The sequence below is a fragment of the Bos taurus genome, chromosome 23 (genome assembly GCF_002263795.3).
Source record: "Bos taurus isolate L1 Dominette 01449 registration number 42190680 breed Hereford chromosome 23, ARS-UCD2.0, whole genome shotgun sequence".
Taxonomy (NCBI): domain Eukaryota; kingdom Metazoa; phylum Chordata; class Mammalia; order Artiodactyla; family Bovidae; genus Bos; species Bos taurus.
This window is the reverse complement of record NC_037350.1, coordinates 27,804,298-27,824,627: the sequence shown is the minus strand read 5'-3', so window position 1 is coordinate 27,824,627 and position 20,330 is coordinate 27,804,298. Positions and strand designations below refer to the sequence as shown.

Below are 20,330 nucleotides of genomic sequence, written 5' to 3'. Positions count from 1 at the left end.
TGCTGGTACCAGGCACCAGTTTGGGGGTGGACTCCATGAGTGCTCTTGGGGGTGTCTCTAGACTACTTGAAGAGTGATGCTTCCAACTTTGCCCTGCTCCTGTACCGTGAGTGTCACATTTTGGGGACCATCTCAGTCTCCAACTTCCCTTTCCTCAGGGTGAGGGACTTCCAGGAGCTCCAGCACCTCAGTGGCTATAGGAGATACTTTTACAATGTGGATTTAAAGAACTTTCTAGGTGGTCCAGCGGCTAAGACTCTGTACTCCCAAGACAGTGGGCCAGATTTCAATCCTTGGTTGGGGAACTAAATCTCACATGTTGCAACTAAAAGTCCCATATGCCAACTGAAGACCCCATATGCTGCAGGTAAGAACCCACGAGCTGCAACCAAGACCTGGCCCAACCTAAATAAAGAAATAACTGCTTTTTCAAACTGCTGCATTGGGAAATAAGAGAAACATCAATGAAGTCAAGTACATTTTAAAAAAAAGAAATAACTTTTTGTAAAAATGTGGATTTAAAGATAAGAATTTTCATTTATTAATATTTATAAAATTTATTTTACTGAATTATAGTTGATTTACAATATTGTGTTAATTCATACTGTACAGCATAGTGATTCAATTTTGTATATATATACATTTTCTTTTTCATATTCTTTCCATTATTATTTATGAACAAAAAATAAGAATTTTTAATGTGTCAATCAGGACATTTTGAAGCAAATTTACTTTTTTTTCCCTGCAAGTAAGTTGTGGTGAAAATAATTACTATTGCAGTTTGCTGCCATAGTCTTCATTATTGTGAAGTTTTATCTCAAAGCAAATGTCAACACAGTGAAAAGTCACATCATATCTTAATAATACTGTGAAAGTAGGTTGCACCCCATGGATCTCATAAAAAGGTCTAAGTTATGTCAAGGATTCCAAAGATCACACTCTGAGAACTGCTGTTTTGAATAAACCAGTAAGTCTCCCAACTGATCCCTGCCTTTGCCTCCTCTTCATTTTGGAAAATCCTTCTCCCTGAACTGGACTTCCTGCCTTCCCAAACTCAGCTGAGGGTCCTGTCCCTTGGCTGCTTGGGAAGAGCACTCACCCCCTAGAAAGCGATGCCAGAGAGTGTCCTCAGTCTGGAAGGGTGGTGGGGAGACAGGTGTTTCCCCTTAGGGATTGGGACAGTTTGTGCCTGAAGGCACCACATGCTCTTATAACTAATTTTGGTTTTGTTTCACACCAACTTACTATGAACTTCCATGGTGGCTCAGACGGTAAAGTGTCTGCCTACAATACGGGAGACCCGGGTTCAATCCTTGGGTCGGGAAGATCTCCTGGAGAAGGAAATGGCAACCCACTCCAGTATTCTTACCTGGAAAATCCATGGACGGAGGAGTCTGGTAGGCTACAGTCCATGAGGTCACAAAGAGTCGGACACGACTGAGCAACTTCACAACTTACTATGTATTCATATCCCAAACAGATATCTGACATACTGTCTAAGAGAAATAATATTGACTGTTTCACCTCACATGGCTAATGCATCTGACTTGAGGCCCACAAAGCATGAAGGGCAGTCCCGTCCAACTGAACATTCTGTAATGAAGGAATCGTGTCCAGTCAGGGAACCACTAGCTGAGTGTGGCTACTTAGCACCTCAAAAGTGGCTGTTGTGCTGAGCACTTTAATTTTATTTACTGAGTGAACTTTTAAAATATTTTTATTTATTTTATCGAGGTATAATTGATTTACAGTGTTGTGTTAATTTCTGCTGTACAGCAAAGGGACTCAGTTATACACATATATATTTTCTTTTTATATTCTTTTCCACTATGATTTATCCCAGGATATTGAATACAGTTCCCTGTGCTATACAGTAGGATCTTGTTATTATCCATTCTATTTTTTTTATATTTGTTTTTTATTTACTTGGCTCTGTCTGGTCTTAGTTGCACCATGAATGATCCCTGTTGTGTCATGCAGGATCTTTTCATTGTGGGGCATGTGCTCAGTTGCTCCACAGCATGTGGGATCTTAGTTCCCTGACCAGGGATGGAACTCTCATCCCCTGCATTGCAAAGTGGATTCTTAACCTCTGGACCAACACAGAAGTCCCCTGCTTATCCATTCTATACATAATAGCTTGTATCTATTAACTCCAAACCCCCAGGCCATTCTTTCCCCAACTCCCCTCCCTCTTGGCAACTACAAGTCTGTTCTCTATATCTATGAGTCTGCTTCTGTTTTATTTAATTTAAATAGCCATGTATAACTTGTAGCTAGCATATTGGGCAGTGCATATCTAGAGTATTCTTAATTTTCAGTCTCTTCCTCCCAAAAGATACTGTGTGACTCACAGGTTGATGTATATTAAAATACAATCTTCACATGGAAATCATGGATTTGTCTATTCGGTCTTGTGTATTTTAACAACGAGAATGTTCAGACATTAAGCAAACCCTGGTTTATCACCTTAAGGTCATAAGAGTTCAAAACTGCCCATCGCTGGAGATAATCCTTGTCCTTATTATGCTGAGCACTTGTTGCTTTCCTTAACCTACTTAAACATAAGTAGACACAGAAGTCTTTACTTAGCCCAAGAAGAAGTATTTATTGAACACAACAGATATTGAATATCTTGTAGGCCCTGTACACACTTGTAAAATTAAAGCAGAAGAGGTAACCTTAGAATCCACCACCTTAAAATTATTTTTTTAATAATTTTATTTATGTATTTATTTTTGGCTGTGCTGTCTCTTCACTGCTGCACGGGCTTTCCTCTAGTTGCTGGGAATGGGGGCTAAGCTCTAGTTGCAGTGTATAGTTTTCTCATCGTGGTGGCTTCTCTGTTGCAAAGCATGGAGCCTAGGACATGCGAGCTTAAATGGTTGTGGCTTGTGGGCTCAGAAGTTGCAGCATGCAGGCTTCAGAGCACAGACTCAGTAGCTGTGGCACCCAGGCTTAGATTCTCCACAGCATGTGGAATCTTCCCCGGCCAGGGATCGAACCTGTCTCCTGCATTGGCAGGTGGAATCTTTACCACTGAGCCACCAGGAAAGCTCCACCTTAAAATTCTTAACTTCTTCTATACTTTCCCCTCAAATTCAATCAATTCTTCTTCCCTTCACCCTTGGACCCCTCTCTTGTAGACAAAAATATACATGAATTTTTTACACTTGGGGAATACAGAGTTGTATGACCCAAAGATGAAAAATCATAGAAAACCATAAATCACCTCTGTGTCAACCAGACACTCACAAAGATACTAAGATGAGTACATGCTCCTATTCAAACTCAAAGACAGGACTTTGAGTTTGACGGGACTTCCTGGGCGGTCCAGTGGTTAAGAATCCACCTGCTAATGCAAGATATGCTGGTTTGATTCCTAATCATAGAACTAAGATCCCACCTGCCATGGAGCAATGAAGCCCATGTGCCACCACTATTGAAACCCATGTTCTCTGCAGCCTGTGCGCCTCAGTCTGTGTGCTGCAAGGGAGATCCTACATGATGCAAGGAAGATCACCTGTGCTGCAACTAAGAACCAGCACAGCCAAATAAATTTTATTTTAGAAAAAGTAAGGAGAAAAAATAGAATAAAGTTATTAATTTTTTAGAAAAAATTTAAAAAGGAGTGGAGGGGCCTAAGGAGGGAGGTGGAACTGAAAATCCCCTCTTACTCAGGAGAGTGAGCTGACTTGGGAAATGTCATCTGGAGAGTGGAGGGTGGGGGCCACAGAGGTCTGTGCTCATCAATTTAGAGAGAGAAACTTTGGGTACTTCCAACAGCATAGGATGCATAAGAAACAAAAAAACAAGCACAATGGAACAAAATATTTCCAACATGAGGATTACAGTTTTTTCTTACTTTGTCATTTATCACTTTCAACACTTTATTACTTGTTTTATGGTGAATATACATTAAATCATATATCATACATTACACATGTACATCATAATCGGAATTATAAAGGTTTGTCTAAATTTTTAAGAAGGAAGGCAGGTAGGTAGAAAAGTGAAGAGCTGGGGACACAGAGCTGGACCTGCTGGGCTCCATTCCTGGGCTCTGGGGAGTAAACTCACACAGCCTTTTCTTCTCAGGACTGAGTTCTCTGTGGAGGCCAAGCAGGTTCTTTCTCTTCTTTTTAGGGTGTTGTCATCATTATTAGAATGTCATCACCTCTTTGATGCTTTTAATATTGTCTTTGTATATTACATGGCATTTTCAGCTATTTGCAGTGGGCAGAATCCAGCCCATTTTTCCAGTGATGGAATTTCTATGGCAGAACAACTCAGTCAAAATATGATGGGTCCTGGAGCAGAGAATGCGTGTCCTAACATGTAATCTGAAGATGATCAGTCAAGGGTTTTGCAAGTACAAGGAGTTTTCAGGCCGTTTTTCAAAAGTATCATTTCCACGATGGTACACAGTGGCTCTCCATCCAGTCTGCTAGTTCATCTAGTGTTTCCCCAACTCATTTGCAAACTTATATTTAGACAAACCCCTGCACACCAGTGTTTACAGCAGACCCCCCCTTCAGTGTGGGCCGCACATGATGACTTCCTTCTAAAGGTTACAGCATGGAAAGTGGGAAACTGAAAATAAAAAGTTCACAAAGAGAAACCTGGGAATTGTACCTTAGCCAGGTGATGAGGTGAACTTATAGTGATATTTGAGTGGACAAGTACACACCCTTGATGTGTGGAGAATGTCACTCACCTCTGTGGTCTTCTTCCCAAAAACCCAACTCAAAAAGAGAGATATTCTACAGTATCCCTGAGGAGTTCTCAAAAGGATCAAGGTCATCAAACACAAGAGAAGTGAGCGGGACTGTCACAGCCAGAGGAGCCTAGGAGACATAATTGGGACTTAATACAATGTGTGACATTTTAGGGATGTGGTGAGGGTTGGCTGAGTTGATATATGAAGTGCTCGGAACAGTGTCTGGCACATACCTGATGTTCAAGCTTTGTCTGCTCTGATGGCTAGAGGGAAACAAGCCGGGAGAGAGAGAGAGGGTTGCCATTCCCATCTCCAGGGAATCTTCCCAACCCAGAGATCAAACCTGTGTCTCCTGCCTTAGTAGGCGGATTATTTACTGCTGAGTTACCAGGAAAGCAACCCCAGAATTACTTGTATTTAATTCTGAAATCCATTCAGGAATTTTCTCAGCACAAATTTGGTGTTTGTTAGTGTTGAGCTGTTTGCATCTCAGCACCTGAAGGATGAGTGTACTGAGCGGGGTGTCCTCCTACATGAATGCTGTGCCTTGTGACTGCTCAGGAACGTGCGCTCAGAATCTGAGACAGCTGGTACAGAGGAGACCTGCAGGGTCATAATCTAACCCTCCATTCCCAGGAAACAAGCAGAGAACTGTGGCAGTTGAATAACTTGCCCAGTTAACATAGTTCAAGCAAAATCCAAGTCTGCAAGTTCCCATCCAATGCTCTTTTTTTTTTTTCCACTCATTTCACATTTAATATCATAAAGTTTGCAGGTACAGGGGAAAAATTATTCCATATATTCATAATTCAACTCTGAACAGGAATTGTGAACTGACTTATTCAACTGAAAAGAAAATTATCATTTTAAATATGCAAAGGCAAGGTTGACTTTAACTGTTAATAAAGGGAAAATATTCTATTACTTTCAAATGTAAACCAAAGGTACAGCTAATTCAATGGTAAAAATTAAATAATTTTGCCTAATAGTTAATAATAATAATAATGCCTAAGTTAAATTTACATAAAACTGGCATAATACAATATATATCTATAGCCTGATTAACTAAAAATAAGGGGACAAATTCTTGGATTTTGTGGTTCCAATGAATGAATATTCATTATGTGCCAATTACCACAAATAAAAATATACAATATGGTTTGTAACTCTGTATTCTTCTGAGGGCAGAAATTGTATTAAACAGACCACCTTTATAGGTCTCCTGACCATCCCTCCCATCTCTTTCCCGGACAGTCTTTGCTCACAGTAGGCTTTCAATATATATATATATATATTTACCTAGTTAAAAGCAAGTGTAAATGAACTACAGTGGGATAGTGAGCATTTTTACATTCTTAGTTCATTTACCCAATAAATGTTTGGGGGGTCTTCTACTATGTATTCCATGTCTGCAAGTGTAATTCAGCTGTGGATAAAGAGCCAGACAGAAGCTGTTCAAACTCCTGGAAGTTAAGAGCTCGTCAAACAAAACAAAGTAAAACAGAACAACCACCTACTGTGTCAATACGTCTAAAAAGATGTCTCCAAGGGAATCAAATAGAACAAAAAATCAGTTACTCAAAATGTACGCCTCAGACAGAAAGACTTGGGAACTGTGCTCACAGGTCCAGCTGATCATTTATCAGACTACTGGAAAACATGGGCAGATGTAAAATTTACCTGTTAACTATACTCTTTTGTATTATTTAACCACAGAGATACTCGAACTGGGGGTACCCTACATCATTAACACATGGAAGAGAAATGTTAAATTTTCACTGTGTCATATGCAGTTTAAGAGGACTGATCTCCTAAGAACCAGTTACCAGCATTCAGAATTCTCGAATCCAGGCCGAAGAGTGTCGCAAGACATCTACCACTTGACCTCACTTTGAACCTTAATTCCATAATATTAAAGAGAAAAAGCTGTAAAATTTGATCATCCCACAGAAGTCACTAAGAAAAGATCCAGTCTTACCTTGTGTTTGATGATGCAGTTCAGGCACAGAAGATGTTCCTATATTACATAATTACAATTGCCAAGATAATTCAGTTACCAAGAGAAAAAAATTACTAAGTTACTAAAAGGGAAAGTGTGAAGTTTTCAGTGTTGAACTTACAGTACAATGCTTTCAGCTAGGCTACAAACTATGTTTGTTTACAGCTGAAGTAAAAATTCTGTCTTCTGCATGGGGCTGAGGTGTGTCAGGGAGAACTATTTCATTGTAAATAAATCTAGGGGCCAAATAAAGGGAAGTTGCAAAAGCAGGTGTACAGCAGTTGAGCTGTTGCAGTTTCAGAGAAATAAAGTAAATAATTGTGCTGGAATTTGTTCAGTTCTGGGCATTCTGCCAAACAGGAAAGGGTGTGTAATTACTGAAGCTAACACATCCATGTAAAAATGAAGTAATATCAATAGAACACAGTTGGGATCTAAATTTCCTTTTTTATCTTCAAAAAATTAAGGATCTCTAATAACGACTCTCATTTCACTCTTTGATATTTAAATATCACTTAAGTTAATATGAACACATGAAGGCAGAATTGTAATTTTCACAAAGTCAGAAAATATTATCTTTAAAGGTGCTATTTTGCTCTTTGAAAGCCTCACAAATGAAGAACAGTTCAATTTTCACTCATCAAAGATAACAAGATGACAAAAGTATACCCAATACCTCACTTAGGACTTCACCAGAGTAAGAGAAATACACGTAATATTAGCACATTTTACCAAATCTAGTCTTTGCTGACCATTTCATGCTATCTGGATTGATTGAACTCAATCTTAAACCTGGATTCCAAACTTCTTAAATCATAAATCCAAAATAAGAGGATGTGGTTTGTGGGAGAACAATGGAAGTTAGAGCACCTAGGGAGTCAGGCCAAGTTCAAATAGAGATCTCAATTATTCAAGAAACTTTATGACAGAAGATGAAAGAGTGTAATAAATATTACATGTGTGATTTTACAGAATGTAAGTCAACTTGCACCTTAAACAGAGCTATGAAAAATATTTAACACTATTCAGGATTGGCCATATGATTTTTTAAAGAGTATTTCTACGATCTAGTAAGAGATTCTACCAATTATAAAAGTTCAGTATACTCCCCCATTGATAATAAGAGTCTGCTCCTGGCTCCTGGCTCACTGCTTCCCTGAGCCTGTGTCGTTAGCATGCTGACACTTCTAAGTTGCAGGGATAGCAGTGAATTTCTGAATGAGTCAATGTCTTACCAGATTCCAATTCCTTTCCATCCAAAGGCATGCTGTCCATTTCAAGGATGAATCAATCGGTTTAGTCTATGATTTTCACAGGAAGTGGCAAGGCTCTCGAGGGCACTGCATTTGGCCATATTTCTTTACCTGACCACGTATAAGGTAGGCACTAGATCATTCTTGGGTAAGCCTGAAAACTTATCAGGATACAAAATAGTTTGTTTCCAACATCTACATTCACTTTGGGAATCCTGTGTTCTCAGCAGGAGTTGAACTGAACAGTAGAAACTGCCGAATGATGATCCTGATTGTATAAACCCAACAGCCAACTGGTGGCTTAAGTTCAACTGATACTTTCTGTAATTTTAGACTGGAGTCCAAGGATAACATTACTTTGCTAATCCCATGGGCTGACTTTTTCCTTCTCTTGAAGGATGATCCTTAACTGGAAGACATTTCTTTGGCGATTACTTGGTTTACATGATGATGGTGGATATTTTGTGACATCACCAAGATAAACCGCATCCTTTCATTCCCTACACTGCATTTGCAGCTAAGTTGGACAGATGGAAGATGAAATACAAATTTCTTTCATATTTTTAAAAGACTTAATTTGACCATCCATGTGAAATAAAATTTAAGTTTGTTCCATGCAGGGATCAGATTTAATTTCTAGATCAATATGGATATAGTGCAACTCAAATTGTCTTAAAGATAAGAATGTACAGCTGAGTAGTTTTCTAGGTACTGTCTTGAGATTCTCTTGCTTAGTAATGTTTCTATGAATGTGGCAACAGATTCCATTATCCTTACAGGATAGCCAGTTGGTGACAAAGTGATCTGATAGCATTCTTTATTTACTTCCTCTTTCAACACTCATTCATGCAGTTCTAGTATATTCAAGCCCTTTGGGCTTCCCTGGTGGCTCAGATGGTAAAGAGTCTGCCTGCAGTGCAGGAGACCTGGGTTCGATCTCCTGCGTTGGGAAGATCCCCTGGAGAAGGGAAAGGCTACCCACTCCAGTATTCTGGCCTGGAGAATTCCATGGACTGTACAGTTCATGGGGTTGCAAAGAGTTGGACATGACTAAGTAACTTTCATTTTCATCCTCAGGTAGCTTTTAATTATATCATCCAAAGGAGCATGTGATGAGTCAGAGCAGTGGAATAAAGTGCTAAGAAAGATCAGCAGACAGTTGACTTCAGGCTGGGGTGAACTTCATGGTTGGCTTCATGAAAGAGGTAGCACTTGAACAGAAGTGAGTTCCTTCTTTCTATCTGCTCCTTCACGGAAGCTAGAATAGTGGTGGCTGTAGTCTCAAGACCGGACCAGTGGAGGCAGCTTCCTGGCGGGTCTGTGGTTCCCCCTCCTCCACCAATGAGGCCAGTTCAGGAGCTGGCCTTCCTCTTTCCAGGTTAGGCAGCAGCCGCCGTCGCTCCGGGATCAGGAACGTCGGCGCGGTGGGGTCGCCGCTGCGGCACTCGAAAAAATTTAAAAAGTGCCGAGGCCGAGCGGCGGCCCGCCCCCTACCCCGAAGCGGCTCTCCCACCACCCCTGGCGGCGGCGGTGGCCAACTTGCCCCGCTACCCCTTGCCCATGGTGCCGCCTCCGCGGCCGGCGTCGACGCAGACTCAGCCCCGGAGCCCCCTCTACTGCCCAGAGGCCGCCGCCGCCCGCCCAGCCCAATGCTCTTTCAATACATCTTGGACCTGCGTAGGCATTTAGAGAAATTTACAGCAAACAAAAATTAAAATACAATAATCTGTTTTCCTCCTGAGACACTGTATCAGTTGCCTATTGCTGCATAATAAATTATTAAAAAATCAGCTGCTCAAAACAACAAACATGTATCATCTCCCAGAAGGTCTCTGGTTCTGGGCCTCTCGAAAGGGAACAGTCAGCCAGGGTTGCATCATCTGATGGCTTGGCTGGTCCTGCAGGCTGTTGGAATAGGGCCTCAGTTTCTAGCCACATGGACCTTTCCACAGGGCTGCTTATAACATGTTCCTTGGGTCTGTGCTTAGTCATTCAGTCATGTCCAACTCTTTGTGGCCCCATGGCTACATAGACTGTAGCCCACCACCCTCCTCTGCCCATGGAATTTTCTAGGCAAGGATACTGGAGTGGGTTGCCATTTCCTACTCCAGAGGATCTTTCTGACCCAGGGATCGAACTCATGTCTCTTGCATCTCCTGCATTGGCAGGCAGATTCTGTACCACTAGCCCCACTTATAACATGCTTATAACATACCAGTTGGCTTTCCCCAGAACAAGTGATCTGAGTGAGAGAGAGCAACAAAGATGGGAGCTGAAGTGAGTTTTATGTCCTAGACTCAAAGTCACACACCATTACATCAGCCTTACTCTCTCAGGTAGAAGTGAGTCATTAAGTGTAGCCCACACTCAGAAGAAAAAAAATTAAGCTTCATCTTTAGAAGGGAGAGACATCAAAGTTTTCATGTGTGTGCTAAAACCAAAATTAAAATTAAATTTTTTTCAGGATTTTTAAAGTCAAATACTAGAGTAGATCGTATATATACTTTAACCATACTAAATAGCGCTATTTTGATTTCCAAAGTGCTGCTACCGAGCACATTATTATAAATCCACTATATTACAATTAAACAAAATGAAACAACAAAAAAAGCGCTAGTACCAACTTAAGCTTTTACCAGAAATGTGTAAGTGTTCATGAGGCTGATGTGTTTGTTCTAAAAACAAAGCAAACTCAGCTTAAGGGAAGGAAGTAAGAGTTAGTCACTTCCTTGTTTGCACAATCAACCAGGCATTTTCTTTTCAGACAACTAGTTACTTCTTTTGTTTTGCTTTTATTCCATATATCTTGGCATTATATTTTTAGTATATACAAATAGTGCTTCCTTTTAGTATCAGTTTAGTTCAGTTCAGTCGCTCAGTCGTGTCCGACTCTTTGCGACCCCTTGAATCGCAGCACACCAGGCTTCCCTGTCCATCACCAACTCCCAGAGTTCACTCAGACTCACGTCCATCGAGTCGGTGATGCCACCCAGCCATCTCATCCTCTGTTGTCCCCTTTTCCTCCTGCCCCCAATCCCTCCCAGCATCAGAGTCTTTTCCAATGAGTCAACTCTTCACATGAGGTGCCCAAAGTACTGGAGTTTCAGCTTTAGCATCATTCCTTCCAAAGAACACCCAGGGCTGATCTCCTTTAGAATGGACTGGTTGGCTCTCCTTGCAGTCCAAGGGACTCTTAGTATACCTACGTAGTATTATTTTTTTATATGTTTGAAATATCCAAAAATAAGAATAAAGGAAGGAGGAGAGGAGGGAAGGAAGAAAGGAGGGGAGGAAGCAGAAAAGACAAAAGAAAATAAAAAATGAAAGAAGAGATAAATTGGAAATGCGTATAAATAACATTTTCAAGTTGCAAGGAAATAAAACAAATTTAGGCAATACCTATAGAATAATAGAGATTTATGAGAGCTTTGTTAGTTATCTATTGTTGTATATCAAACTACTTCTAAAACTTAGTAGCTTGAAACAATAAATATCTATAGTTACAGAAAGACAAATATCATACAATATCACTTACATGTGGAATCTTAAAAAAAATGAGACAAATGAGTTTATTTACAAAACAGAAATAGACTCACAGACATAGAAAACAAACTTTGGGTTACCAAAGGAGAACGATGAGAGGAGATATAAATTAAGAGTTTGGGATGAACATAAACACACTATTACATATAAAACAGGTTAAAAACTACTATATATAAAATAAGCAAAAAACAAGGATCTAGTTTATAGCACAAGGAACTATATTCAATATCTTATAATAACCCATAATAGAAAAGAATCTGAAAGAGAATATATATATATATATATATATATATATATATGTATTTACTGAATCACTTTGCTGTACGCTTGAAAGTAACACAACATTATAAATTAACTATACTTCAATTTTTTGAAAAAATCATCTATTACCTCAAAGAGATAATACAAAACAAGCAAAATGGTGCAAACGCTGGTAGGAGGAGTTGGAAAAAAAGAAGGATTTTACAAAATGGAATAAGTATATTGGTATTGGTATACAGATGGAAATTATTTTGTTAGTCCCAGTCCTCCAAGAAACAAGTGCTGGGACTTCCCTGGTGATCCAGTGGTTAAGAATCCACCTTGCAAAGAAGGAGACGAGGTTGGATCCCTGGTCAGGAAACTAAGATCCCACATGCAGTGGAGCAACTCAGCCTGCACACCGCAACTGGAGAGTCTGCACACTGCAGCAAAAGATCCTGAGTGCTGCAACTTAGACCCAAAGAAGTCAAATAGATAAATATTTTTAAAAAGGAGAAGAAACAATTGCCAAAATGGGATTAAGATCAGCAGAATTTTATTAAACACTTGTCAGAGAATATGGAGAGGGCATCAGTAAAGATGAGAGCTCGCAGACCAAGATGCAACTCTGACCCCAAGTGACGGACAGAAGGAGAGGTTTACTGGACTCTCCAAGACCATCAGACAATGTGACCAGAGTTAAACAAGGCCAGAGGGAGTCCTCAAGTCACAGCTGATCATCTGAGGAACCCCATGTCTCCCAGGAACGAGCCTCCCCTGGTGTCCCTGCTGAGATCAGTTACTGTCTGAGAACAACCCACGGGGAGCAGGTGAAGTGAAGTGAAGTGAGGTGAAAGTGTTAGCCGCTCAGTCCTGTCTGACTCTTTGTGATCCCATGGACTGTAGCCCACCAGGCTCCTCCGTCCGTGGAGTTCTCCAGGCAAGAACACTGGAGTGGGTTGCCATTCCCTTCTCCAGGGGATCTTCCCAACCCAGGGATCAAACCCACATCTCCTGCATGGCAAGTGGATTCTTTACCATCTGAGCCACCAAGGAAGCTGAGCCTCTGCACAGATGCTGCTGTGGATTTCAGAGCACAGAAGCCCCAGCCCTTGTACCTTACCTAAGAGTGTGACCCACATCTTCACACCTAATGAGTCTGGGCCTCTGGAAATCAAATCAACACTTCTGTAACTGGACTTAATTACATCCCTCCCAACCAAATTCTCAAGCTGAATACTTAAGACCAATGAGACTGAATTTGAAGATGGGGCCCTTAAGGAGGTAATCTGAGGCTAAATCAGATGGTAAAGATTACCCCAAAATGATAGATCTGGGGCGTTATGATAGATCTGGTTCCGTTCAGTTCAGTTGCTCAGTCATGTCCGACTTTGTGACCCCATGGATTGCAGCACGCCAGGCTTCCCTGTCCATCACCAACTTCTGAATAGGTCTGGTATCTTTATCAAAAAAAAAAAAAAAAAGAGGCACCAGGGATAGCTTTCTCTCTCTCTCTTCCCACCACCCCCCACTTTTTTTTTTTTTTTTTTGGGGTATGCTCAGCGAAATTTGTGGGAACTTAGTTCCCTAGCCAGGGATCAAACCTCTGCCCCCTGCAGTGAAAGCATGGAGTCCGAACCACAGACCATCAGGGAATTTCCTCTCTTTTTCAATTACCCTCTGCTCACAGAGGAAAGGTTGGTAGTCACAAGAATTTAGTGTTGAAAATCTTTAAACTGTTGATACTGAGAATGCTTTTGTGAGGAAGGAAAGTAGAAAAATGTTGAAAGGCCTCTTTTTGATCTCTTCCTCCGAAGGACAAAAAACATCTTCCCCATCTCTGACGCACCTCTCCTCCTGGGGCATCCCCCAGTGGATAGAAATTACTGGGACATTCTGCACCACCAGGAGCTGGGCCAGGGCAATGCAACGCTGCACAGACCTCATATGGATCATTATGTGTGTGTGTATATACGGGGCGGGGAGTTGGTGAGAATGAGGGGATGTGGGTTCCCAGGCAGGCTGCCTTAAAACTCCCTGAGCCCACAGCCTCCCTTGAACATGGTCCTCCACCAGAGGGCCCAGGATGCACCCCACAGAATGGCACAGGCACTCAACCTGAGACTCCCAGGGCCCTGCAGCCAGAGACCCCTGCACCAAGCTCCACTCCTCAGTGGGCAGGCACCAGCCCCAGGATACTCTGGGCCCAGCACCACCCACCAGCCAGCTGACACCAGCCTCACGACCAGCCTCACAAGCCAGTCAGCAGGCACCAGCCCCGTTCACCAGCGGCAGTACAACAGTTCTGGGACTAGAGGTCTGTGTTTGTTTCTGGCCCTGTCTTCTGTTGCGCTGATCTATATGACTGTTTTTGTGCCATCTACTCAATTAATCTACAACAAAGGGAGCAAGAATATACAATGGAAAAAAGATGGTCTCTTCAATAAGTGGTGATGGGAGAACTGACAGCTACATGTAAAAGAATGAGATAAAAAAAATTTCCTCATATCATACACAAAAATAGTCTCAAAATAAAGACCTAAATGATGTCAAACTGATCAGTCCAAACTGATCACATCGACCACAGCCTTGTCTAACTCAACAAAACTATGAGCCATGCTGTGTAGGGCCATCCAAGAAGGAAGGATCGTGGTAGAGAGTTCTGACAAAACGTGGTCCACTGGAGAAAGCGAATGGCAAATCATTTCAGTATTCTTGCCTTGAGAACCCCATGAACAGTATGAAAAGGCAAAAAGATATGACACAGAGAGATGAACTCCCCAGGTTGGTAGGTGCCCAGTGTGCTACTAGAGAAGAGTAGAGAAATAACTCCAGAAAGAATGAAGAGACGGAGCCAAAGTGAACACAACACCCAGTTGTGGATGCATCTGGTGATGGAAGTAAAGTCCGATGCTGTAAAGAGCAATACTGCATAGGAACCTGGAATGTTAGGTCCATGAATTAGAACTGGTCAAACAGAAGATGGCAAGAGTGAATATTGACATTTTAGGAATCAGCGAACTAAAATGGACTGGAATGGGCAAATTTAACTCAGATTACCATTATATCTATTATTGTGGACAAGAATCCCTTAGAAGAAATGGAGTAGCCCTCGTAGTCAACAAAAGAGTCTGAAATGCAGTATGTGGGTGCAATCTCAAAAATGACAGAATGACCTCTGTTCATTTGCAAGGCAAACCATTCACTATCACAGTAATCCAAGTCTATGCCCCAACCAGTAACGCTGAAGAAGCTGAAGTTGAATGGTTCTATGAAGACCTACAAGACCTTCTAGAACTAACACCCAAAAAAAGATGTCCTTTTCATCACAGGGGACTGGAACGCAAAAGTAGGAAGTCAAGAGATATCTGTAACAGGCAAATTTGGCCTTAGAGTACAGAATGAAGCAGGGCAAAGGCTAATAGTGTTTTGCCAAGAGAATGTGCTGGTCATAGCAAACACCCTTTCCCAACAACACAAGAAAAATACTACACATGGACATCACCAGATGGTCAATACCGAGATCAGATTGATTATATTCTTTGCAGCCAAAGATGAAGAGGCTCTATACAGTCAGCAAAAACAAGGCCAGGAGCTGACTGTGGCTCAGATCATGAATTTCTTATTGCCAAATTCAGACTTAAATTGAAGAAAGTAGGGAAAACCACTAGACCATTCAGGTATGACCTAAATCAAATCCCTTATGATTATACAGTGCAGGTGACAAGTAGCTTCAAGGAATTAGATCAGATAGACAGAGTGCCTGAAGAACTATGGACTGAGGTTCATGACATTGTACAGGAGGCAGTGATTAAGACCATCCCCAAGAAAATGAAATGCAAAAAGGCAAAATGGTTGTCTGAGGAGGCCTACAAATAGCTGAGAAAAGAAGAGAAGCTAAAGCCAAAGGAAAAAAGGGAAGATATACCCATTTGAATGCAGAGTTCCAAAGAATGGCATGTAGTGATAAGGAAGCTTTCCTCATTAATCAATGCAAAGAAATAGAGGAAAACAATAGAATGGGTGCGGGGAGCTGCCCGTGAGAACGGGGTCCTTTGTCTGAAGGACACAGCTCTGGGAGCTGCCTCAGTCCTTGAGGGTTTGCTTGCAAACATAGCTCTCTGTCCCGCCACCCCAGAGATTAGGCGCTTATTTACTGCAGGCACCTGGAGTTCTGTGCAAACTTCTCACGCACAGAGAAATGTTATCTGGTGTAAGAAATAATAACAGGGAGCCATTCCCATGCTCTCAAGACTTCTTGTGACTGTTTGTAAGATGTATAGGCTAACCAAGAAAAAATGTCAACTGTTTTGTCTTTCTCACGCTTTTCTGTATAAATATGAGATGTTGAATAAAGTTGGTGTCAGACTGCGTCCCTTCGTGGTGACGTGTCTGAACCTCTCGACCCCATCTTTGTAGTCTCTTGCTTTAGTTTCTTTCTTAGCCCCGCCGTGCACGTTCTCGGGACCTGATCGACTTTGCTGGCTGGCTCCGGCAGGTGGCGCCCGAACAGGGACATGAGAATCGGAGTGCGACGACGGCCGCTGCCCGCCAAGATTGAGGTAAGTAAAGAGGAATTCCTAAGTAATTAAAAGTAAAGGGCAGGGAGGGTGATTGTCGAGAGTAATAAATCATGGGACAAGGCAATAGCCGCCAGTTATTTGTACATATGTTGAAAACGATGTTAAAAGGTAGGGGAATTCATGTAAATAAGTTACAGCTAGAAAAGTTTTTACTTTTTATTGAAGAGGTTTGTCCTTGGTTTCCAGAGGAAGGAACAGTTAGTCTGGAAACTTGGAAAAAAGTAGGAAAACAATTGCAGACATATTATTCCTTACATGGTCCCAATCGTGTTCCTGTGGATGCTTTTTCTTTGTGGACTCTCATAAGAGACTGCCTGGATCCTGAACATGAGGGACATAAAATTCAAACGGCTCTCAGGGATTCCACAGGACCCGAAGTTACAGAGCCTTCTGCCCCTCCACCTGAGCCGCTTTATGCTGTGCCTGAGGGAACAGCTTATAAGGCTGGAGGGAGTGATGATGTGTTAAGCTCTGATGAACAGAAAGAGTTAAATGAACAAGCAGCTCAGTACCATAGAGAGGATATGCCTTGGGAGATGATGGTTAACATGGAATCCCCCCCAGGAAAAGGGGAATTAAAGCATTCAGGGCTTTCTGAAGAACAGCTGGAGAATTTAATTCAGAAGATTGTTATAGCAGTAAAAAAGGATGCACAGGGAGACTCCCACTCCAGCCAGCCTGCGCCTCCAGCATATCCTCCCTCGGTTCTTGCTGGACTCGATCCACCTCCGCCTTTCGTAGAACCGCGAGAGCTTATATCTATCCCTGCTTCTTTGCCCGGTGAAAACATAAAAATTAAAAGTGAGATATTATTATCTCCTCTTCAACAAGCAATTAAGCGAGCTAATGAAGAAGGAGAACATATTCCCGGGTTTTCAGGAATCTATCCAGTGTTTGAAAATGCTCAACAGCAGAGGTATTATGAGCCGCTGCCCTTTAAGCAACTGAAAGAGTTAAAAATGGCTTGTGCACAATATGGCCCGACTGCGCCGTTTACTCAGGCTATTATAGACACTTTAGGAAATCAAAATCTGCCACCTAATGATTGGAAACAGGTTGCTCGAGCTTGTTTATCTGGAGGAGATTATTTACTATGGAAATCTGAGTTTGCTGAGCAATGTGGGATCACAGCCGATATCAATCGGCGACAGGGACTGAACACCACTTATGAAATGATGGTGGGAGAGGGAGAATATCGAGACACTAATAGTCAACTTAATTATTTACCTGGAGCCTACCCTCAGATTAGTGCTGCGGCTCTACAAGCATGGAAAAAGCTTCCAAATTCTGATAAAAAGACTGAAGATTTATCTAAAATTCGCCAGGGGCCAGATGAGCCATATCAGGATTTTGTTGCCCGCCTGCTTGAGACAATTGGTAAAATGATAGGGGATGAGCAGGCGGGGATGGTGTTGACTGAACAGCTTGCTTATGAGAATGCCAATTTGGCTTGTCAAGCTGCCCTGAGACCTTACAGGAAAAAGGGAGCTTATCCGATTATGTACGAATTTGTGCCGATATCAGCCCTTCGTACGTTCAAGGCATAACTTTGGCCACGACATTACAAGGGTTATTGCCTTAGCTGGTTTTAGTGGACGGCTTGATAATCATTATCCCTCAGATAAAATTTTGCAATTTGCTCATTATCACCAATTTCTCTTCCCAAAAATCATTGTTTCTCAGCCCCTTGCCGACGCCCTAACTGTATTTACTGATGGCTCTTCTAATGGAATAGCTAGTTTGATTATACAGGACAATACTACCACCTGGCATACTAATTATAAGTCTGCTCAAGAAGTAGAACTATTTGCCGTTTTTCAGGCTTTATTACAAATTTCTGCTCCATTTAATTTATATTCTGACAGTCAATATGTCATAAGAGCCTTAAACACTATTGAGACTGTTCCATTTATTGGTACCCTGAATTCTACTATCCAAACTCTTTTTCGTGATATACAACATTTAATTTGCTCCAGAGTTAATAAATGCTATTTTGGTCATATTCGTGCTCACTCTGGACTTCCTGGACCTTTAGCACGAGGCAATGCTTTGGCTGATGAAGCTACACGTATGATATTTCCTTCACTGGAACAAATGGCAAAAACTTCCCACAGCTTACACCATCAAAACAGCAATAGCTTAAGACTTCAATTTGGCATTACTCGAGAAGCTGCCAGACAGATTGTTAAGCAATGTCAAACATGTCCTCAATTTTTTAGCGTCCCCCACTATGGAGTTAATCCTCGAGGATTGTTGCCAAACGATATATGGCAAATGGATGTTACCCATATTCCTGAATTTGGTAAACAAAAATTTGTTCATGTTACTATTGACACCTTCTCTGGCTTTTTACATGCCTCTCTATAATCCGGAGAAGCTAGCAAACATTGTATAGCTCATTGCATTAAATGTTTTGCTGTTATGGGAACCCCTAAAACCATAAAAACAGACAATGGTCCAGGATACACTGGAAAAAATTTTCAATTATTTTGTATGCAATTGTCTATCTCACATAAAACAGGTATCCCTTATAATCCTCAAGGTCAAGGAATTATTGAACGAGCACATCAAACTCTCAAACATCAATTGCAAAAACTAAAGAAGGGGGAATTGTATCCCAATACCCCCTCCAACTCTCTAAACCATGCTTTATTTGTTCTAAATTTTTTACAATTGGATATAAGTGGCCGTTCAGCAGCACAGCGATTTTGGAACTTTGATGCACAAACAATAAGACCTAAAGTCTTTTGGAAAGACCCACTTGTGGGAAAATGGTATGGACCAGATCCAGTACTAATCTGGGGACGAGGGCATGTTTGTGTTTTCCCACAGGATGCCGAAGCGCCGCGCTGGCTGCCGGAAAGGTTGGTACGCACGGCGGAGACAGTCTCTAGCAAATCAGATGAGGAGATTGACAATTCAAGAGCATGATGAATTACCATCTCGGCAACAACTTCAGGCATTGATGCGAGAGGCACAGAATCGTGTTGTGGTGCAGGGCGATCCGATATCGCCTTTAAGCTTCCTGATAACCTTATTAATTATCTTAAATCAGATTAACACTGCACACTCTGAAGAATATTCAAATGCTTACTGGGCTTATTTTCCTGACCCTCCCCTTCTCCAACCTGTGGGCTGGGAGGGTCAGTCCATTCCCACATACACTAATAAAACTGTTTTATTTCTTGCACCTTGTTTAATTAAAAAACTGATTGATGATCTATGGATCATAAAGGCTTCCATCTATGGAAATGGTCTGCGGTTAAAGGAACATAAGCGTGCGCCTATATAAAAAGAAAGGGGGAGATGCAGGGAGCTGCCCGTGAGAACGGGGTCCTTTGTCTGAAGGACACAGCTCTGGGAGCTGCCTCAGTCCTTGAGGGTTTGCTTGCAAACATAGCTCTCTGTCCCGCCACCCCAGAGATTAGGCGCTTATTTACTGCAGGCACCTGGAGTTCTGTGCAAACTTCTCACGCACAGAGAAATGTTATCTGGTGTAAGAAATAATAACAGGGAGCCATTCCCATGCTCTCAAGACTTCTTGTGACTGTTTGTAAGATGTATAGGCTAACCAAGAAAAAATGTCAACTGTTTCGTCTCTCTCACGCTTTTCTGTATAAATATGAGATGTTGAATAAAGTTGGTGTCAGACTGCGTCCCTTCGTGGTGACGTGTCTGAACCTCTCGACCCCATCTTTGTAGTCTCTTGCTTTAGTTTCTTTCTTAGCCCCGCCGTGCACATTCTCGGGACCTGATCGACTTTGCTGGCTGGCTCCGGCAAATGGGAAAGACTAGAGATCTCTTCAAGAAAATTAGAGATACCAAGGGAACATTTCATGCAAGGATGGGCACAATAAAAGACAGAAATTATATGGGCCAAAGATATTAAGAAGAGGTGGCAAGAACACACAGAAGAACTATACAAAAAAGATCTTCATGACCCAGATAACCACAATGGTGTGATCACTCACCTAGAGCCAGACATCCTGGAA

The 20,330-nt window shown here is 41.7% G+C and overlaps 1 long non-coding RNA gene across 1 annotated transcript; it reads left to right on the top strand.

The window, feature by feature from the left end:
- The first annotated feature begins 15,678 nt into the window (after positions 1 to 15,678).
- Positions 15,679 to 20,031, top strand: LOC132343675 (uncharacterized). The gene is made up of 2 exons (XR_009492632.1): positions 15,679 to 16,317; positions 19,171 to 20,031. It is a non-coding gene; the product is annotated as an uncharacterized lncRNA (long non-coding RNA).
- The last annotated feature ends 299 nt before the right edge of the window (positions 20,032 to 20,330 follow it).